Source organism: Crocodylus porosus, unplaced genomic scaffold (assembly GCF_001723895.1).
Source record: "Crocodylus porosus isolate Cpor-Errol unplaced genomic scaffold, CroPor_comp1, whole genome shotgun sequence".
Classification (NCBI taxonomy): Eukaryota; Metazoa; Chordata; order Crocodylia; family Crocodylidae; genus Crocodylus; species Crocodylus porosus.
Window position 1 is genome coordinate 97711011 of NW_017728931.1, and position 16447 is coordinate 97727457.

General features: G+C 37.5%; 1 protein-coding gene and 1 long non-coding RNA gene across 2 annotated transcripts in view; one reads left to right on the forward strand and one right to left on the reverse strand.

The window, feature by feature from the left end:
- Positions 1–16447, forward strand: part of FOXP2 (forkhead box P2) — a 638779-nt gene that overhangs the window by 455727 nt on the left and 166605 nt on the right. The window lies entirely within an intron of this gene.
- The window catches only part of LOC109315613, a 72444-nt gene that overhangs the window by 40602 nt on the left and 15395 nt on the right, over positions 1–16447 (reverse strand). The gene's annotated exons all lie outside the window — the stretch shown is intronic.

The window sequence follows — 16447 nt, forward strand, 5'->3', positions numbered from 1 at the left end:
TGGAGATAAAAGCATCATCTGGGAGGGAAAAGGATTTTGGACAGTACAAAAAAATAAGTGATAATTTTTGGAGGCACAGGGGTGACAGGGACTTTGTGGCTTAAACTCTGTATAATAAGGAAAGAGGTTTCAGAGAGATCACAGTTAATATTGTAATAGTTTTGACCATGTTGAGCTGATGGCAAAAACATGAAAGAGATCATTTCATACACACTGGTAATCACATTTTGATGTAATGGAAAGGTAGAGAGAGGATAAGGGAGGAAGTTCATGCCCGAATTCTTTATTCTGTGTAGATTTGGGGGGAGGGTTACTAGGTGGTAGTGGTAATCCAAAGGGAATGTCTACACAGTGTTGGCACTGCTAGGGAGTGCTGCCAGAAAAACACTGTATTTACTCAGCATTGCTCCATACAAACTGCTCCATTACTGCAAACTGAAAAACCATCATGTTGCAACCATCAGAGCAGTACTGGATGCACCCTAGCATGCACAAAAACATGGTTATGTGCCATGTTAGCATGTGGCGCACACAGAACAGAAGTGGGGAGAGCATGCTTTCATGGTGGTGCTACTCAAGCGTCTGAACTGGTGATAATGGTGGGAATTGGTTTAGATGCTGCGAAGGTTCCTTCCAACCATATGATTTTATATCCAGAGTGTTCACCCATTGTTTCAGTGTCCATAATCTCAATATCTATCATATGGCATGTGCTACATGATTTAGACTACTATGGCAGATGAAGTTTATACAAGCTAATGCCAAAAGAGTCTTTAAGGCCTATGAAAGATTACATATGTTTGGCAACACAAAGGCTGGGAGTATCTGCTTTTTAAAAATGCATTTAGTGATGATGATGCCCTTGAGCACATTTGTCATTGAAATTCTTTGATTAGCATGCTGTTTACAAGGATTATCACAGGCACTAAGCCAATACTAGAGGGAACATTTTTCCTAGTCCAGGCTTCATGAAATATAGTTGTAACTGGACTCTAGTCTTAGCATTTAGGTTCTGTCTGTAGGGTCAGGTTTACTTTATTTTGTTACTTGGGACTTCTTTGTCAAGTGGATTTTCTTTCACAGTCTTTAGATACTGCTGAGAATTTAATATTTCCTATATATTTCTCTTTAGCAATGCATTTTTGTCAGCCTCAGGCCTTTTTCTGATTCATGCAAAATCCTAATCTCATTGATTGGTCCCCCTACTTCTCAAAAGGGCTTGGATTAGACATGCCTCTTTCATTCCATTTGTCCTTTTAGCTATAAAAAAATCAAATCTTGTAATTTCTCATTTTGCATTTCTATCAACTCTTAAAAGTCCAAACAGTTATTTTGCAATGTTCTTTCTATCATACTTCTACAAAGCCTAAGCATCCCCTTCTCTGGAAATGCAGAATTAGCTCTCAAGGGAAGGCCTTGGCCTGTCCAACATTAGATTTGATAGGCCTCTGCTGTCGTGACAAAATATTGATTGAAAACGTCCAGGGTATCTCTGAGCAGACAGTGGGCACATTTACACATGAATAAATGTGCTTTTCCTAATGTGCATTAAATGTAGTACATCCAATGTGAGTACTAAATTAATGTTCATTAGGCTGCCCTAATATGCCATAGCCCAAAATCACATTTTTTTAGGTGACACTTAATGTGCAGTAGCCTACTTTACTGCACATTGGCATAACAGCACTTTTTATGCAACACTTTAATGCACAGTAAAATAAGATACTGCACATTAAAGTGCACATGTAGACATGCCCAGTGAGTCTTGATGCTTCCTTTTCTTAAGACTTACTTCACCTGGGAATCCCTGATTATTTGATGATAAAGGTGCAAATATTGTCTTCACATCAACATTTGTCATTGGCTTCCCATCCCACTCCTCTCTTGTCTATTTCCTCCACATGGTGTGTCTAAAACTCTAGACAAGAGCTGCCTTCTTAGGAGTTATTTACAACACCAGGCATACTATTTTTACTGTTGACCAAACTTTTCATGCATTAGAGGAAAGTAAAAACATAGGCAATGCATCTAACTTGTTGACAAACATGCAGTTGTATATAAGTAACATTTCTTCCTGACATTTGCAGATGATTAATCAATTTATTCTGTGAAGTCTGAGAATTTAAAATGATAATAAATATTGTTTACCTTGCTAAAGAAATGTTTAATAGTACCTCCCTGTTTTTTCTGTATACAGTGAATTCCCTTAAACTGTAACTATGCATGGAATTTACTAATCAAGTGATATCATGTTTTTGTAATCATATATGATTTACTACATGGGAACAGAAAGTAACTCATGTCTAGTTCCTTATAGTGACTAGTAGGAGACAGATGTCAGCGAAAACATACAATCATAGAATGTGCCTATTTGTATTGTACACAGTAAAGGGAAATTTCTTTCCTTCCTTCCTCCCTCCCTTCCTTCCACCTGGTATTTAGGGATAAAAAGATTGATACCTCTTGTAAGTTATGTTCTGATGTGACTGTTCATTCTATTTTTATCAATATACAACAAATCTATAATCCATTTTAAACATACTTTGCTGTTTTACTCAATTTCTTGGGGCAGTGAGTTCCACAGTTAAATTATGTATTACATATGTTTCCGCAAGATAGGCATCTTTCAGATATATACAGAGACATTTTAGATACTCGGACAACGTTTCTAGCATTAATCACAGTATTAAAAACATGCTTTCTGTTTATTTAATGTTTTTAAATTATTATGGGAAAGTAAATAAAAATACCAAAAAAGTCTGTTCCAGAGAGGCCTTGCTCCTAATCCATTCACTTTTTAAGTTGCTTCTCACTGACATGTCTCTCTCCTTTTTATCTATTTCTTTAGATAACATGAACAAATGCAGAGTCATAGAATGTATCATTTATATAATTTCACGATTGCTCTAAATGCTGAGAAGATACCTTCAATGTACTGCCCATGCACATTTCTTCTTTTTTTAACCTTTGCTGAGGTTATAAATATAGTTTCAGTTATTCCTTTGGAAGTTCCTCATAGTCCTCTTTGGTTCTGGTTAAGCCAAATAATTTTCTTTGGTCCCTCCCCCATTTCTGTCTGCCCCCAAACTGTTTTGTCTCACCCTGACCTGAGCCAAAGCCTGCTGAAGTCAGTAAAAAGATTCATCATTGCTGTAGGGATCAGTTTTATTTCCAAACAATTCATAAATATTACTGGACACCATCAGACAAAATACTAATCTCTGGGGCCATCTTTGTGAAGATTAGCTATTTATTGCCACTCTTGGCTGCCTGGCACCTTATCAGTTTTTAAATCCTGATAGGACTGTTTATCAAATTCCTTTAATAGCCTCGTGAGAGGGCTTTTAACAAAAGCCTTTGGAAAATGTAAATAAATTAATATAAAATGTGATAGTAATAGCCACCTTCAGCACTCCAGTGTTTTTATATTTTTGGATTTTAGATTTATTGAATGTTTTTAAACTCAGATTTTGAATACCAATCCAGGGCTCTGGATGGTGTTTAAAAAAAACCCAGATTTTTTTCCAGTGCCAGAGTGTGGTAGCACTGGATCAAGCTGGGTTAACAAAGTCTTTTAAGGGGTGAGTGAGTTATATAATTATTTCTATAACTTGACTGTTTAAGAACAAAAGAACATAAGTACCATACCAGGTCAGCCCAATGGTCCGTTTGGCACAGTATCCTGTCTCTAAGTGATTGCTTTAGAGAGGGGAGAGCATTGAGCAGAGTATATTGTTACCCTCCCAGCATCTACCATCATTGATTTTAGAGATGCCAGAGGATACATCTCTTGACTGTTCTGATTTTTTTAAATCATTGCTTTTTTAGGTATATAAGACTAGTTTATAATTTTTGTGTTACTAAAACTTTAGATTTAAATTTGTAATAAAGTACATAGGATTTTCATGCACTTGGCATGCTTGTTTATACACTCTGAGCTCTACAACTAGCCACACCTGTCTGTCTGTCTCTGAACAGTGAGAGAGACAGACAGGTGTGGCTAGTTCAGACCACCTCCATTCAGAACATGTTTCTCTTGCTTGTGCTGAAGTCAGTTTAGGCTTTTGCAGTTTTCACCATCTGGACCACTATACTCCCTAACTCCTGAATGTGAGATCACCTGATTTCTGTATCATGAGTAAGTGAAGTTTGATGAAAGTCAGGCTTTTCTGGTTTTCTAATTTTCACTGTAACTACTTAAGATTCTGATTGGGATGGGTGAAGTGGAGATTGTAAAGGCCCTGGCCTTTGTGGTACTGAGAAGCCTGTCTGGGGGCAAGGGAAGACTCATTGGAGTTGAGGAACAAGGGGTCTGGCAGGAGAAGAATGGGCAAAAAGCCAGCTTACTCTAATACTAAACATTACCTTTAACCTGTATTCATTACCTGTCCCTTCTTATGCTGATTGACTTAATAGTTGATTTTAATGGAGCCCCCATCCCATTCCTCCTGGCTTTTCTTATTCGTCAAAAGCCATGATTCTTTGATTCTTGCTGCTAATCAAAATGATTCACTAAAATTCTTAGCAGTAATAGGATGCTTCCTCTTCCCTCCCCCCGGCCCCAAAGGAAGTAGCTTATGTACAGACACATAGGTGGAGAAATATCTCAATTTGAGTGTAGTGTCTTGCTTCACTTTTCCAATGATAAATGCTGGTGGGCAGAATTATTTCTTTACCACTGCTGGTGCATATAGTATTTTAACTTTACAAAACTGCCATGGGTTGAAAAAAGAAAAAAAAGAAAGAAGTTAAAGATCAGGACCTTTTTCTACACATAGGTATATAACTTTGTTCACATGAATATTGCCATCAGCTTCATTGGGTATCTCATATTCATAAACTTAAGCATGTGCATTAGTAGTTGCAGCATCAAAGGCTGAAAATATTTTTTATTAATAACTCTGCTCTTAATGGCATTAAATCTTCCTCACTTCAAAATAAAATTGTTTAATGTCAGCAGTGAAAATGCATTTCCACTTTCAGTTCATTAACAAGTTCTGAACAGTTTGTATACACAGGCTGATTTTTCAAAAGTAAGGACCTACTAGTTAAACACTGAACATATATGTAGAAGCAGGGTAGAGGGGTATCTTATAGGTTAACTGAATAAGATGCACTCAGCCTTCTATCTGACTTCAGACTAACATGGCTAACTGCCTAGGAAAGCTGACTTTTAACAGACTCAGGGAACTGATGGGCAGGTTCTCATGACAGGCAAGTCAGAGGGGAAAAGGAGTCTTGGAGTGCTGGCTGTGCTTTAAGGAAGCCATTTTAAGGGCACAGGAGCAGGTTATCCCAGTGTAACAGAAGAACTGGAAACATAACAGGAGACCAGCTTGGCTTGATAGCAATCTCTTCAATGAGCTGAATTTTAAAAAGGAATCCTATAAGAAGAGGAAACATGATCATAGAACTAGGGAAGAGTTTAAGTTTGTCACAGGGAGAAAATTAGGAAAGCCAAGGCACAATTTTGGATGCAGCTGGTAGGGGGCATAAAAAGGCAATAAAATGGGATTCTACAAGTATGTCAGAAGCAAGAGAGGTAACAAAGAAAGTATAGGCCTGTTACTGAAAGTAGAAGGCAACTAACTGAGTTGAGGATGATATAGAGAAGGCTGAAGTAAATAATGCTTTTATTTACTTGTTTTTTCATAAATAGGAGCAGCTACCGGCTTATGAGTATCGTTGGCAGCAAAGATGGGAATGGGCACAAACAACTTAGAGTATTGGAAGAACAGGTTAGGACTTGTGTAGAGAGAAGCTAGATGCTTTCAAATCAGCAGAGCTGGATGGGATGCACTCTAGGGTACTGAACAAATTAGCTGAGGTAATTTCAGAGCCATTGGCTATCTTTTCTGAAAACTCAGTGAGGTTCTCGATAACTGGAAAACAGCAAATATAGTGCTCATCTTGAAAGGGGAGGAGGATCTTGGGAATTTCAGAGCAGTCAGCCTTGCCATAGTACCTGGAAAGATCATGGATCAAGGAATCTATTGTAAAGCCCCTATAGGAGGACAGGATAACCAAGAACAGCCAGCACAGATTCACCAAGATCAAGTCATGCCTGACCAACCTGATCTCCATTTATGATAAAGTGACACAGTTTATAGATGGGGGAGAGCGCCAAATGTGATATACCTTGACTTGATCACACATTCTCATTAACAAGCTAACGAAATACAAACTAGATGAAAGTACTGTAAGATGGATCATTGTTGGATCATTGTACTGAACGAGTAGTCCTCAATCATTCAATGTTTAGCTGGGAGGAACTATCAAGTAGGCTTTGCCAGGGGTCGGTTCTGTGTCTGGTATTGTTTAATAGCTTCATTAATTATTTGAAGAATGGGATTGAATGCACAATTAGAAAATTTGTGAACAACAGCAAATTGGGCAGTTGCAGATACTCTGGAAGGTAGGGCTAGGATTCAGAATGACATGACCTGAATAGACTGTAGTAATGGTACACATTCAGTCAGATGAGATTCGACAAGGAGAATTGCAGAATGCTACACTTGGGTGAAATAATTACATGCACAAGTACAGACTGGGGAATGACTCACTAGGCTGCAGTGTGGCAGATAAGGACCTGGGGCTTACAGAAGATCATAAACTGAATATGGGCAAACAATGTGATCCTGCTGCAAAAAAGTCAACAGCCTACTGGACTGTAATAACAGGATATCACATGCAAATCAAGGGAAATGATTCTTCCATTCAGTTTAGCCCTTGAATTTATTCACCTGGAATACTTGGGTCTTACGCTTCAATAAGGTGGACAGTTTTGGAATGAGTCCAGTACAAAGCAGCAAAAAAGATTAGGGACCTAGGAGGTAAGATTTATGAGAGGCTGAAAGAAATTGGGTTATTTAGTCTGGACAAGAGAGGACTGAGGAGCGATTTGATATGTCTTCAAATACCTGAAAAGTAATTACAGAGAGGATGGAGATGGCTTTTCTCTGTGGCCATAGGGGACACTACTAGGAGTGATGGTCTCAAGCTGCAGCAGAGAAAATTTAGGCTTAAGATTAGGAGGAACTTTCTGACTCTGGTTGTCAAGCTTTGGAACAGGCTATTTAATTGTGGAAGATTGCAAGAGCAGGTTGGAAAAACACTTGGCTGGGATAGTTTAGTTGAGGATAATCCTGCCTTGAGTAGGAGGCTGGATGGAACCTTGTGAGGCTCCTTCCAGCTCTACTTTCCTAGGATTCTGTGACCTCTCTTAATCCTTATGTAGGCCTATAACGGAGGAATTTTATAAAGCAGCTGGAATCAAAAGTTTTACTGACTTCAGGCTACCAATCTGATTTAGGAGTAAAGCCTGATTAAAGGATTAAAGTACTTCAGCAGATGATGGTTGCATAAGTAGCATGGGTTATTTGCTATTTATGCAATGGTTTGAGTCAGTGTTTCTCGCAGTAACAGTGTTAGTGAATACTTGGACATGCCGCTTTCCACATAGATGGTACAAGGTTATCTGGGTGAATCTGAACTCTTTATTAGACCAACTTAAATAGCTGGGAAGTTTTTTTTTCAGCAAGCTTTCAGGTTTAAAAACCTATCATCAGGCTGAGGAGGCCTCTGCAGTTGGTGTGTGCTCTCCTGGCTATAACCTACACCCCTCCACATAGATGGGCATTTCATGTCTGAAAACTAATTAAACAATTAATATAAAACATTCACTACAGGCTTTTAAGATTGTTGAATACAAAGAAGTAAAGAACTAGAAACATGTAAACAAAACTAGAATTTAAAATACAAAAATAAAGTTATTTTAATATTTTTTTAAATTATATTTTGCTTTGTTAGCTCTTGTGCCTTCCATGATACTGGGGGCTGAACTTCATTCCCTCTTCACTCTGATATCTACCTAACCCCAGCTTTTCAATATTTACTCAAGTTCTTTCTTCCTTCATTATAAAAAGTTTGTGTTACTTGCACCCTAAAATGCCACCTTTTATAGTTAAACAGTGCTAATATCCATGGATGAACAATTCTAAGGCCAGTTGTATATCAAAGCAATGAATTTCTTCATAAGCAGAACATTTAATTAATAACTGGGTAGTAATTTTTCTAAATTCTGATAGGTCGAGGGAGTTTGATTTGCCTAATTAGTATTAGATTACTTTATAATTACTTTACAATATTTCAATTCCTTCCTTTTGGCTTAAGTATGGCCCTCACATGGAAGTAAAGTGTGGTTAAGCCTCTTTAAAGTGATCACAATCTAATTGAATTTGACATTTTCAGAGTAGCTGTTGGTAAAGGAAGGATTGTATCAGACTATCAAAAGTAGTACTATGATGCTACATATAGTGTTATGAGGCCTTTTGGCTCAGATCAAGTGTAGGTGGCCTGAACAAAATTTTCTAATACCTTTCTATGGTGGCCCTTCTGAGTAGTAGTATTATTTCTCCCTCACTTTTTTGCTTCAACTTTTAGTTACTTTCTTGGATGTGAATGCTTTAAAAAAAATCTTTTAACAACCTCTACACTATTATATATAATATTGTAGTGTAGAGGCTGTTAAAGAATTTTTTTAAAGGCATTCACATCCAAGAAAGTAATTAAAAATGGAACCAAAAGGGCGAGGGAGAAATAATATAAAACTGAATTTAGAAGGGCCACATGGAAAGGTATTATTAGATAGTTTTGCTCAAGCCAACAAATATACATACAGCATCATAGCACTACCTTTGATAGTATGATACGATTCTTCCTCCACCAGCATCTATTTTGAAAATGTCAAATTTCAGTTAGATTATGATCACTGGATAGAGGCTTAACCACACACTGTGGATCAAAACCATGCTCAACTTCTATGTGTATCAACTTCTCTTCCTACCTGTGAGATGTCAGACTTCTTTCTACCTGAACCAGCACTACCCAGCTTCACACAGCTTTGCTTAGAACTAGCCTTAACAACCAAACTAATCTCTAAAATATATTTTGAGCATTGAGGGATTGTTAAATCACATGTGACCAAATTAAGGATACTCTGTGTGTGTGTGTGTGTGTGTGTGTGTGTGTGTGTGTGTAAAATATGAAATGGGTAGTTAGAAGTAATATTATATAGGTGTCAAATGATTTTAAAAAATCTTTGTTGCCTCTAAAGCCAGAAAAGGGATAACAAAGTGGTCACTCCTCATTTCACACTCCATTCCCACACTCCATTTTAAAACACGTTTTGATGTGTATTAAGAGATGACCTGTAAGAATTCATTAGAGTATTAATATATAAATTGGATTAGTTCTTTCTGTCAATATCAAGAGAGAGGCCATATTCTTTTATTTACCCATAAATGAGTCACCCATTTCCTTTGGGTGACAGATGCAGGAGGATTGCAATGACAGGATGTTTCTTAGCCTGTAGGGTTCATATTTGCCTACTGTTTTGTGGTGGTGGTGATAGTGTTGTGCATACAGTTTTCTAATAATAATACAATATGGCAATTTAATAATAATGTATGGTGATAATAATACTAAACACATTAGAGTTACCTATTTTGATCACTCTTTTTCATGGGTTACACTGTAACCTAGTGTCACTCACGTATTAAAAGAGGTAGTCAGCTGGAACACAGTGTTGGTGCTATGCTCCAAGTTCCTTTGTGATGCATGAAATCCACATTCTACAAGTGGTCAGGAGCTTTAGACAGAATTTGGCATACTGTCATGAGGCATGTTACATCATGTGTACCTGGTCCCTAGTGAAGAATGAGGTTTACTGGGGGGAAAAAATTGTTCTCTTGGTACTAGAAATCATTGCATGCAATTGCACTGATGTTTTCTCATCACTCCTGGGCCATCCAGAATACAAGTGGTAGAATCATAGAAAATTAGGATTGGAAGGGACCTCAGGAGGTCATCTAGTCCAACCCCCTACTCAAATAGGACCATCCCCAAGTAGATCATTTCAACCAGGGCTTTTTTTAACGAGACCTTGAAAACCTCCTGAGGTTAAGGGGGTCATGCTTTATAAGCAGGTGTTGTAACTATTTGATGAGGATAACAAGAGGGAAGCTAAATTTGGTTTGATAAAATAAAAGATGCTTCTGTGGTGCATACTGTATTTATTGGTATACTTCACAAACAAAAAAAATAAAGGGGGACACAAAACGCAAAAAATTGCCAAAATAATTAGAATGAAAAAGAATCTGGTAATTAACTATTATTTTTCACAAAACTAGTGTAATTATGCATCAGTCATGGTAAAATGAAAGGTCAATAACTACAGATGCATAATTTCTCCCTGATAGATTGCTATTTGAAAATAGGTTTGTGACAATTAGGTGATTAATTTCCTTTTATTAAACAACATTATGAGACTTCATGTTGCATTCATCAGTTTATTATTGTTACATTTTCTCTTGAGTTGGAAATGAAAGCTGAATAACATCAAGCCTGAACAGGAACTCAGGTAAATGGAGGGTCACTTCCTGGGTTCTTATTTGTATTGCAGGAGTGACCACAGGCCTCAACTGTGATTAGGGCTTCAGTGTTTTTTGACTTGCCTTTTCAGTCTGCAGAAACTGCTCTTGGACCAAGCAGCTTAGGATTGGATGCAAAAAAAAAAAAAAAAAACCGACATGAAAGGGACTTAAGTGGAATGTAGGTGCCTAAGCCCAAAATCTTGATGCTGAAGAACTCCACTCAAATGTTCAAATGTTGACTAATTTTGGAGGTGCCTTACTTGTAATTTTAAAGTTTTCCAGGCACCTAGAGTTGTCTTTTTGATATGACTGAGCAGCTCAGCAACTACCTTCTGCTTAAGCCATATAAAGTTGCGAGTATTTTGCTCAAGTGGAGGAGCTTGATTGCAGAGGTCTTTTCCTATGTCAGTGCTTATTACTAACCAACAGAATTGGCTTCCTTACAACATGCAGTATTAGCCACTGCTTTGTTGAAATGTGACTGTATGAGGAAAAGTGAAGTGTTCCACTTTAGCCTAATTGATATTGGGTAAAATACAGAAACAGTGTAGGTAGCAAAGCATACAGTACAGGGCTTGTCTTCCTAGATGAGATTCTTCAGGAAGCCAGGTCAGGCTCACTCTGACTACCAGTCTCTGGTCTAATGAATCTTTATTTTTTTTCTACACTGTGGCACAGCTTCAGGAGGAGAGGTGGTATACCTAGCCTAATGGTTATGGTACTGTCCTACTAGGTTGGAGGTAGGGAGCTGATCTCCTTCAAGTTCTGTTGCATTAGTTTTCCTCTAATATCACCTTATCCTTCTCAAAAGAAAAGATTGAGTTGTGCTCAGTTCTTTAAAAGAAAGGAAATAGGTACTGATCTTCAGGGGAGGGTTTAGGGCTGTGAACTCCAAATGACTAGAGGTGCCTCCCTTCAGCTCTGAGTAAGGTGCTTGAAATGGGATTTAAATCTCACACCTTTAGTATGTCCCTGTTAGCTAGCTCTAAGTATGTTATGATGAGTGTGCTTATTTCAGGTAACCTGTTGCTGAACATGATACTTGTTGTGGAACCAGTTCTGAGGCACTGACTCTTCCCCCTATCGAATACCCGGAACCTAGGCATATAACATAATGTTCAGGATTGCACTGTGGCATAACAGTTATGCTTTGTGGCACCCAACTTTTAGGTATGTGAGTTCTTAATTGGTCTGACCTGTGCAGTTTAATTTAAAAAAAAGATCAACAATTTAGTATTAACAAAGAGGTAGGGGAAGGAAGGGAGGGAGGGATATTTGTATAAGCTAGAGATGTGCCAACCTTACACTTGTGAATCTAGTAAGTATTTTAATATAAATAGTCTAATATAATAAAGGGCTTAGTCCATCTGTCTGTTTGTCTGTAATGTTCTTGGAGTACTCTGGTTACTGAAACAACCAATCAGAATCCTCAAAGAGCATTACAGACAGGAGGCAGCAGCATGGTGGAGCGCTGCCATGAAGGTGGGGACAGAGCCCAGGGCAAGGCCAGTGCTGCTGACTTCAGCCCTGCCCCCTACCCTGGCCCTGCTCCTTGGAGATGGCAGCAGCGCAGGGTGCTGATGGAGGGGACAGTGGGGCAAGCTTTCCTCTCCCCCTTGCTCCTGGAAGGCAGCAGCGGTGGCAGCGGCAGCATGGGGAAGGTTAGGGTTAACAAGCTTCCCCAACTCTGACCCCACTCACCACCCCCCATCATTCTTGATGGGCAATTCACTAGTATTTATATATAAGAATATAATCCTCTCCATCCTGCTTTTTCCCATCAGAGGTTAGAGCTGTAGGTTGTTGGTCTGACAGGAGATAAAAGGGTACAGGGAAAACTTTGTGGGACTACTTGGGTCAAACCCCACAATTCCTTGGGATTGATTGGCTGTTAGTTTTTTTAATCTCTTCCCCACAAGAAAACTCTTTCAGTTCCCACCTGGCTATCTACATTTCATAGACTGTGGGCATGTCTATACATGCATTAACACACTTTAGTTAATGCACATTAAATCTAGTACTTCCAGTTGCCTATACACAAGCAAGGAGACTGCACCACTTTCAGTGAGTCAGAGCAAACTTGATTAATCAAGTCTGCTGGAGCATGGCAATTACCGCACTCCAGCAGCTTCTTGTATCTTGTGTATCAACGTTTCTGCACTTTGAAATGATGGTGGGGATTCTTTTATCTAAAGCTCATTCAGTGAGCTTTAGATAAAGCGTCCCTGCTACCATTTTGAAATGTGGGGCTGCTGATGCATGAGATGCTCTGGGCACTTTAATTAGAGCAGCTCTTGGAGTGCCACTCTAATTAACTTAGAGTTAACTAGATAACTTTAGTTTGATGCACACAATCTGATGGCCTGTTTCAAAACATATTTTATATTTGGTAGTCAATATCAGAATATTCAATAATTTAACAAAATAAAATAGAAATCCTGGGTAGGAAGGTGAAAGAATCTGGCTATTTTCTGGCAAGTTTTTGGTTCTGGTTATCTGCAAAGTATACACCCCTTGTCAGTATAACCAAGGAGTGCCTGTATAAACATTCTTGTTTCGCCTGTTTCACATAATAGTTTCTTGTATCATATTTCTTCTGACCTCGCTATCTGAAACCAATTACAGGAGATCCATTTGGGCTGCATCTATTTTCATAAGAAGCCCAGGCAGCAGTGTTTTTCTCAGAGATGAATATCAACATCAAATATGCTTCTGAGTGCTTTGTTATTTATGTTTCAGAGAGATTTTGTAGCCTTCAGCTCTCAAGAATGTGTCACGCTGTGCTGTTTATACATTGAAGATATTAATGGGCGTAGATGTCATTTTTCATTGTAACGTCTCAAATGCAACAGGCTGATAGGTTAAACATTCCTATTTTAAAGGAAAGATATGAGTGACATCTGTTTTCTAAAAAATACATATTTAATTTTTAAAACATGAAAGTAATCTATTTACCTTCTTTAGTAGCAGCTTTTACTTTGGTAAAAAGTTAAAACTTTTAAAATTATTTTAAAGGCATTCTAAAAATAACTGAAACCCAGAGGCTTTGAATATGGGATGGTATGTAATTCATATCTCCTTGAATTATATTTAACACATCAAAATGTACATCAATTTATCAACTTTAATAGGGTGAATTATATACGATAACTTTAAATTTTGTTCTGCTTACATTTCAGCTAGGTTGGAACTGCAGAGTAAATATTAAGAAGTAGTGTTCCCAATAAATATTTTACTGCAAGACGCAATGAGTTCTGGAAACCATATGCCCAAATTTCCTGCTTAGATTGCCAAATAGTTAAACTATTGTAATGATTTTCATTTCCATTATTAAAATAATTTCAACTTTATTCAGAATCCTTAGGGATTTGTTTGTTCGTTTGTTTGTTTTCATCTACATAAACTTTTTAAAGGTAACTTGATTAAGGAAAAGTGCCTGCTAAGTGCAAAACAAATGTTATTAGAAACTGGATGCAACTTCAACAGCCTAAGAATCCTTTCTCTTGTGAGGTTGAGTCAGAACTCAATGTAGTTTTGATCTGTCACATGTATATGCCTCTATTGGTTTGTTTTAGTTGAACTTTCTTAGACCACAAATTATCATTCAGTTAGTTCACAGAACTTGATGACTAGTGCATAGAGTTTACCTTAATTTGATACATGATTTGAAAGGCAGACAATCTTCCAAAATTAATATTTTACTTTAAGTTGTCAACTTGTTTTTCAGGGATTTAATAGCGGCAAATGAACTAATAGAACTGAATGTCTTAGAGTCTTGTAATCCGCAGAGTTTTGAATAGTGCCAATAATAATTCTCTGAAATGAACAGTATGTCTCTCAAAAAATGTTTACCAAGAAGCAATACCAAAGTGTTAACCACTACAGTGGGGGAAAATTATTCTGTGATAACTGCTATAAGAACAAAGACTGTCAGTGATTTCTCCTTATGAGTTTTATATCGTCTCTGATCTTTTGAAATTGTTTTCTGTTCTTCTTATGTCTCCTGTGTTTCCAGTAATCTAAACTGCCACAATAAGCTCATTGAAGTATTCAGGTAGTCATCATTCCTAAGACTTTCTGTATTAAAAGATGAATCTTTGCTCTTTTAAAGACATCTTTATTTGCATGTATAAATCAAGATAGTTTAAGCAGGGTAGCCTTTTATGCAAACACATCCTGTCATGCTGTCTTTTTTTCATAGGCTGTGACTTCTTTTGTAGTGGTTGGAATTCATGCTTTCTTACATTGGTGCTGGGATATGCTAGCCATGATTTCAGTAATAGTGGCTGGCATAATTCTGAAATACCTCATATTCCTGTCCTCTAAATCTCTAGTACAAGAAGTCTAGATTTGAGCTGAATATTGGATTCTCTTAACATTGACGTTGGTTGCCTTGGTTTCTAAAGAAGCTTGGGGCCTTCAAACAACTTGCAGTGTGTTTCAATAGCCTGTCCATATTACTTTCAAGTGTAGATGAGTCTATATGTATAAATTATTTGTTATAATTTTTTCCCAAATAAAACTGGTTTAAATAATTTCGTTCTATCACTATAAATAAAGTAATGAATTATTTATATCCCTTCCCCATTCTTCTATATCTAGACCTCTCCACTGGTTCTTATAGCAACACCGTCTTGCTAAGTGAGATTGGACTTTCTTTGCAGGCCCCTAGCAAGTCAACAGTGCGGTGGTCTCTCTCTAATTCCATTCCCTGTTTGGGAGGGCTCCAGAGATTGTGAAGTCTCATGTAACTCTGCAGATGAAAATAAGCAAAGTGTTTAACTAGTGCTATTTTTCAACCATTTCAACTAGTTTTCAATATGTAGGTGCTGCACCTGGTCCTGCTAAAATCAGTGCATATTGTCGTTGTTTTTCAACAGCATCAGGATTTGTACTTTAGGACCTACAATTGAATTATAAGATTGCAGAGAAAATTATTGTGCTGTTTAGAATTGCAAACAAGATGCCTGAGATGGTGACAAAAGGCTCTAAGTGCACACTGAAATACACTGACTTGTATTTATTTTTGAAGTCCAGACGCTGGTTATATATATCTCATTACCTAGGTTCAGAGGAATGTATAGTCTTTGTGATGCTGAAGCTGACCTGTAATTACTTGAGAATTTGATGAAACAATAAGAGGATTGTTGTGGGAATGTCTCCAAATGTTAAAAGTATGCTCTGCAAACTTGTACCAGAGCTTTCTATGGGAGACAAATCAATGTTGTTAGGAGATGGTGCTAGTGCATTCAGTTTGTTTACTTTGGTTTTCTATGTCTGCCTGCCTTCTCAGAAAACTTGCTTGGAGCCAGACTGTAGCAGCCCTCTCTCTGTCTTTTCATAATTGATCAGGGGATGACTGCCTTCCCTGAGGGTTAAGACGTGGCAACTTTTTCTGTTTGCTCAGCATCTCAATGCAGTAGTTCAAACATTGTTCACACCAGCTGGCAGTGTAATGCCATATGCACATCTTGTCAAAGCAACTGTTGTCATGGATACTAGAAACTATCTTAAAAACCAGCTCATTTGAGTCTAATCAAAATTGTACCTTTCTTTATCAGCTGAGAATCTTGATTATTTTCAGAGATTATTAATCAAACAAGATTTATTATATTCTGTGCTAGGCACTCTACGTTCCAACAACAGCAGTATTAAAAAGTAGTGTGATATATTTTAAATACTTTCTCTTCAATGACTGTGTTCAGTCACTGAAGAGACGAATGAGTTCTTCAAGTGGTTCCATTGTAAATCTTTTACACTTTTAAACTGTTTCCTTTTTAAAAATTCCCTTTTGTAAGTATTGCTGTATAGCAGTTTTTAGAATACTGTGTAGGGAAAATTAATTTACATTATCCCTCTTCTGGTAAATGCACTGTTTATATACACTTCTTGTGCTTAACTTTATTTAGCTGAGTTGGAATGAAAACATAAAATAAATGAAAACATCTTATATTTTGATTGGGATACTGTCATCCACAGAATCTAATCTGATTGGTTGAGTGGTAATTTCTTTG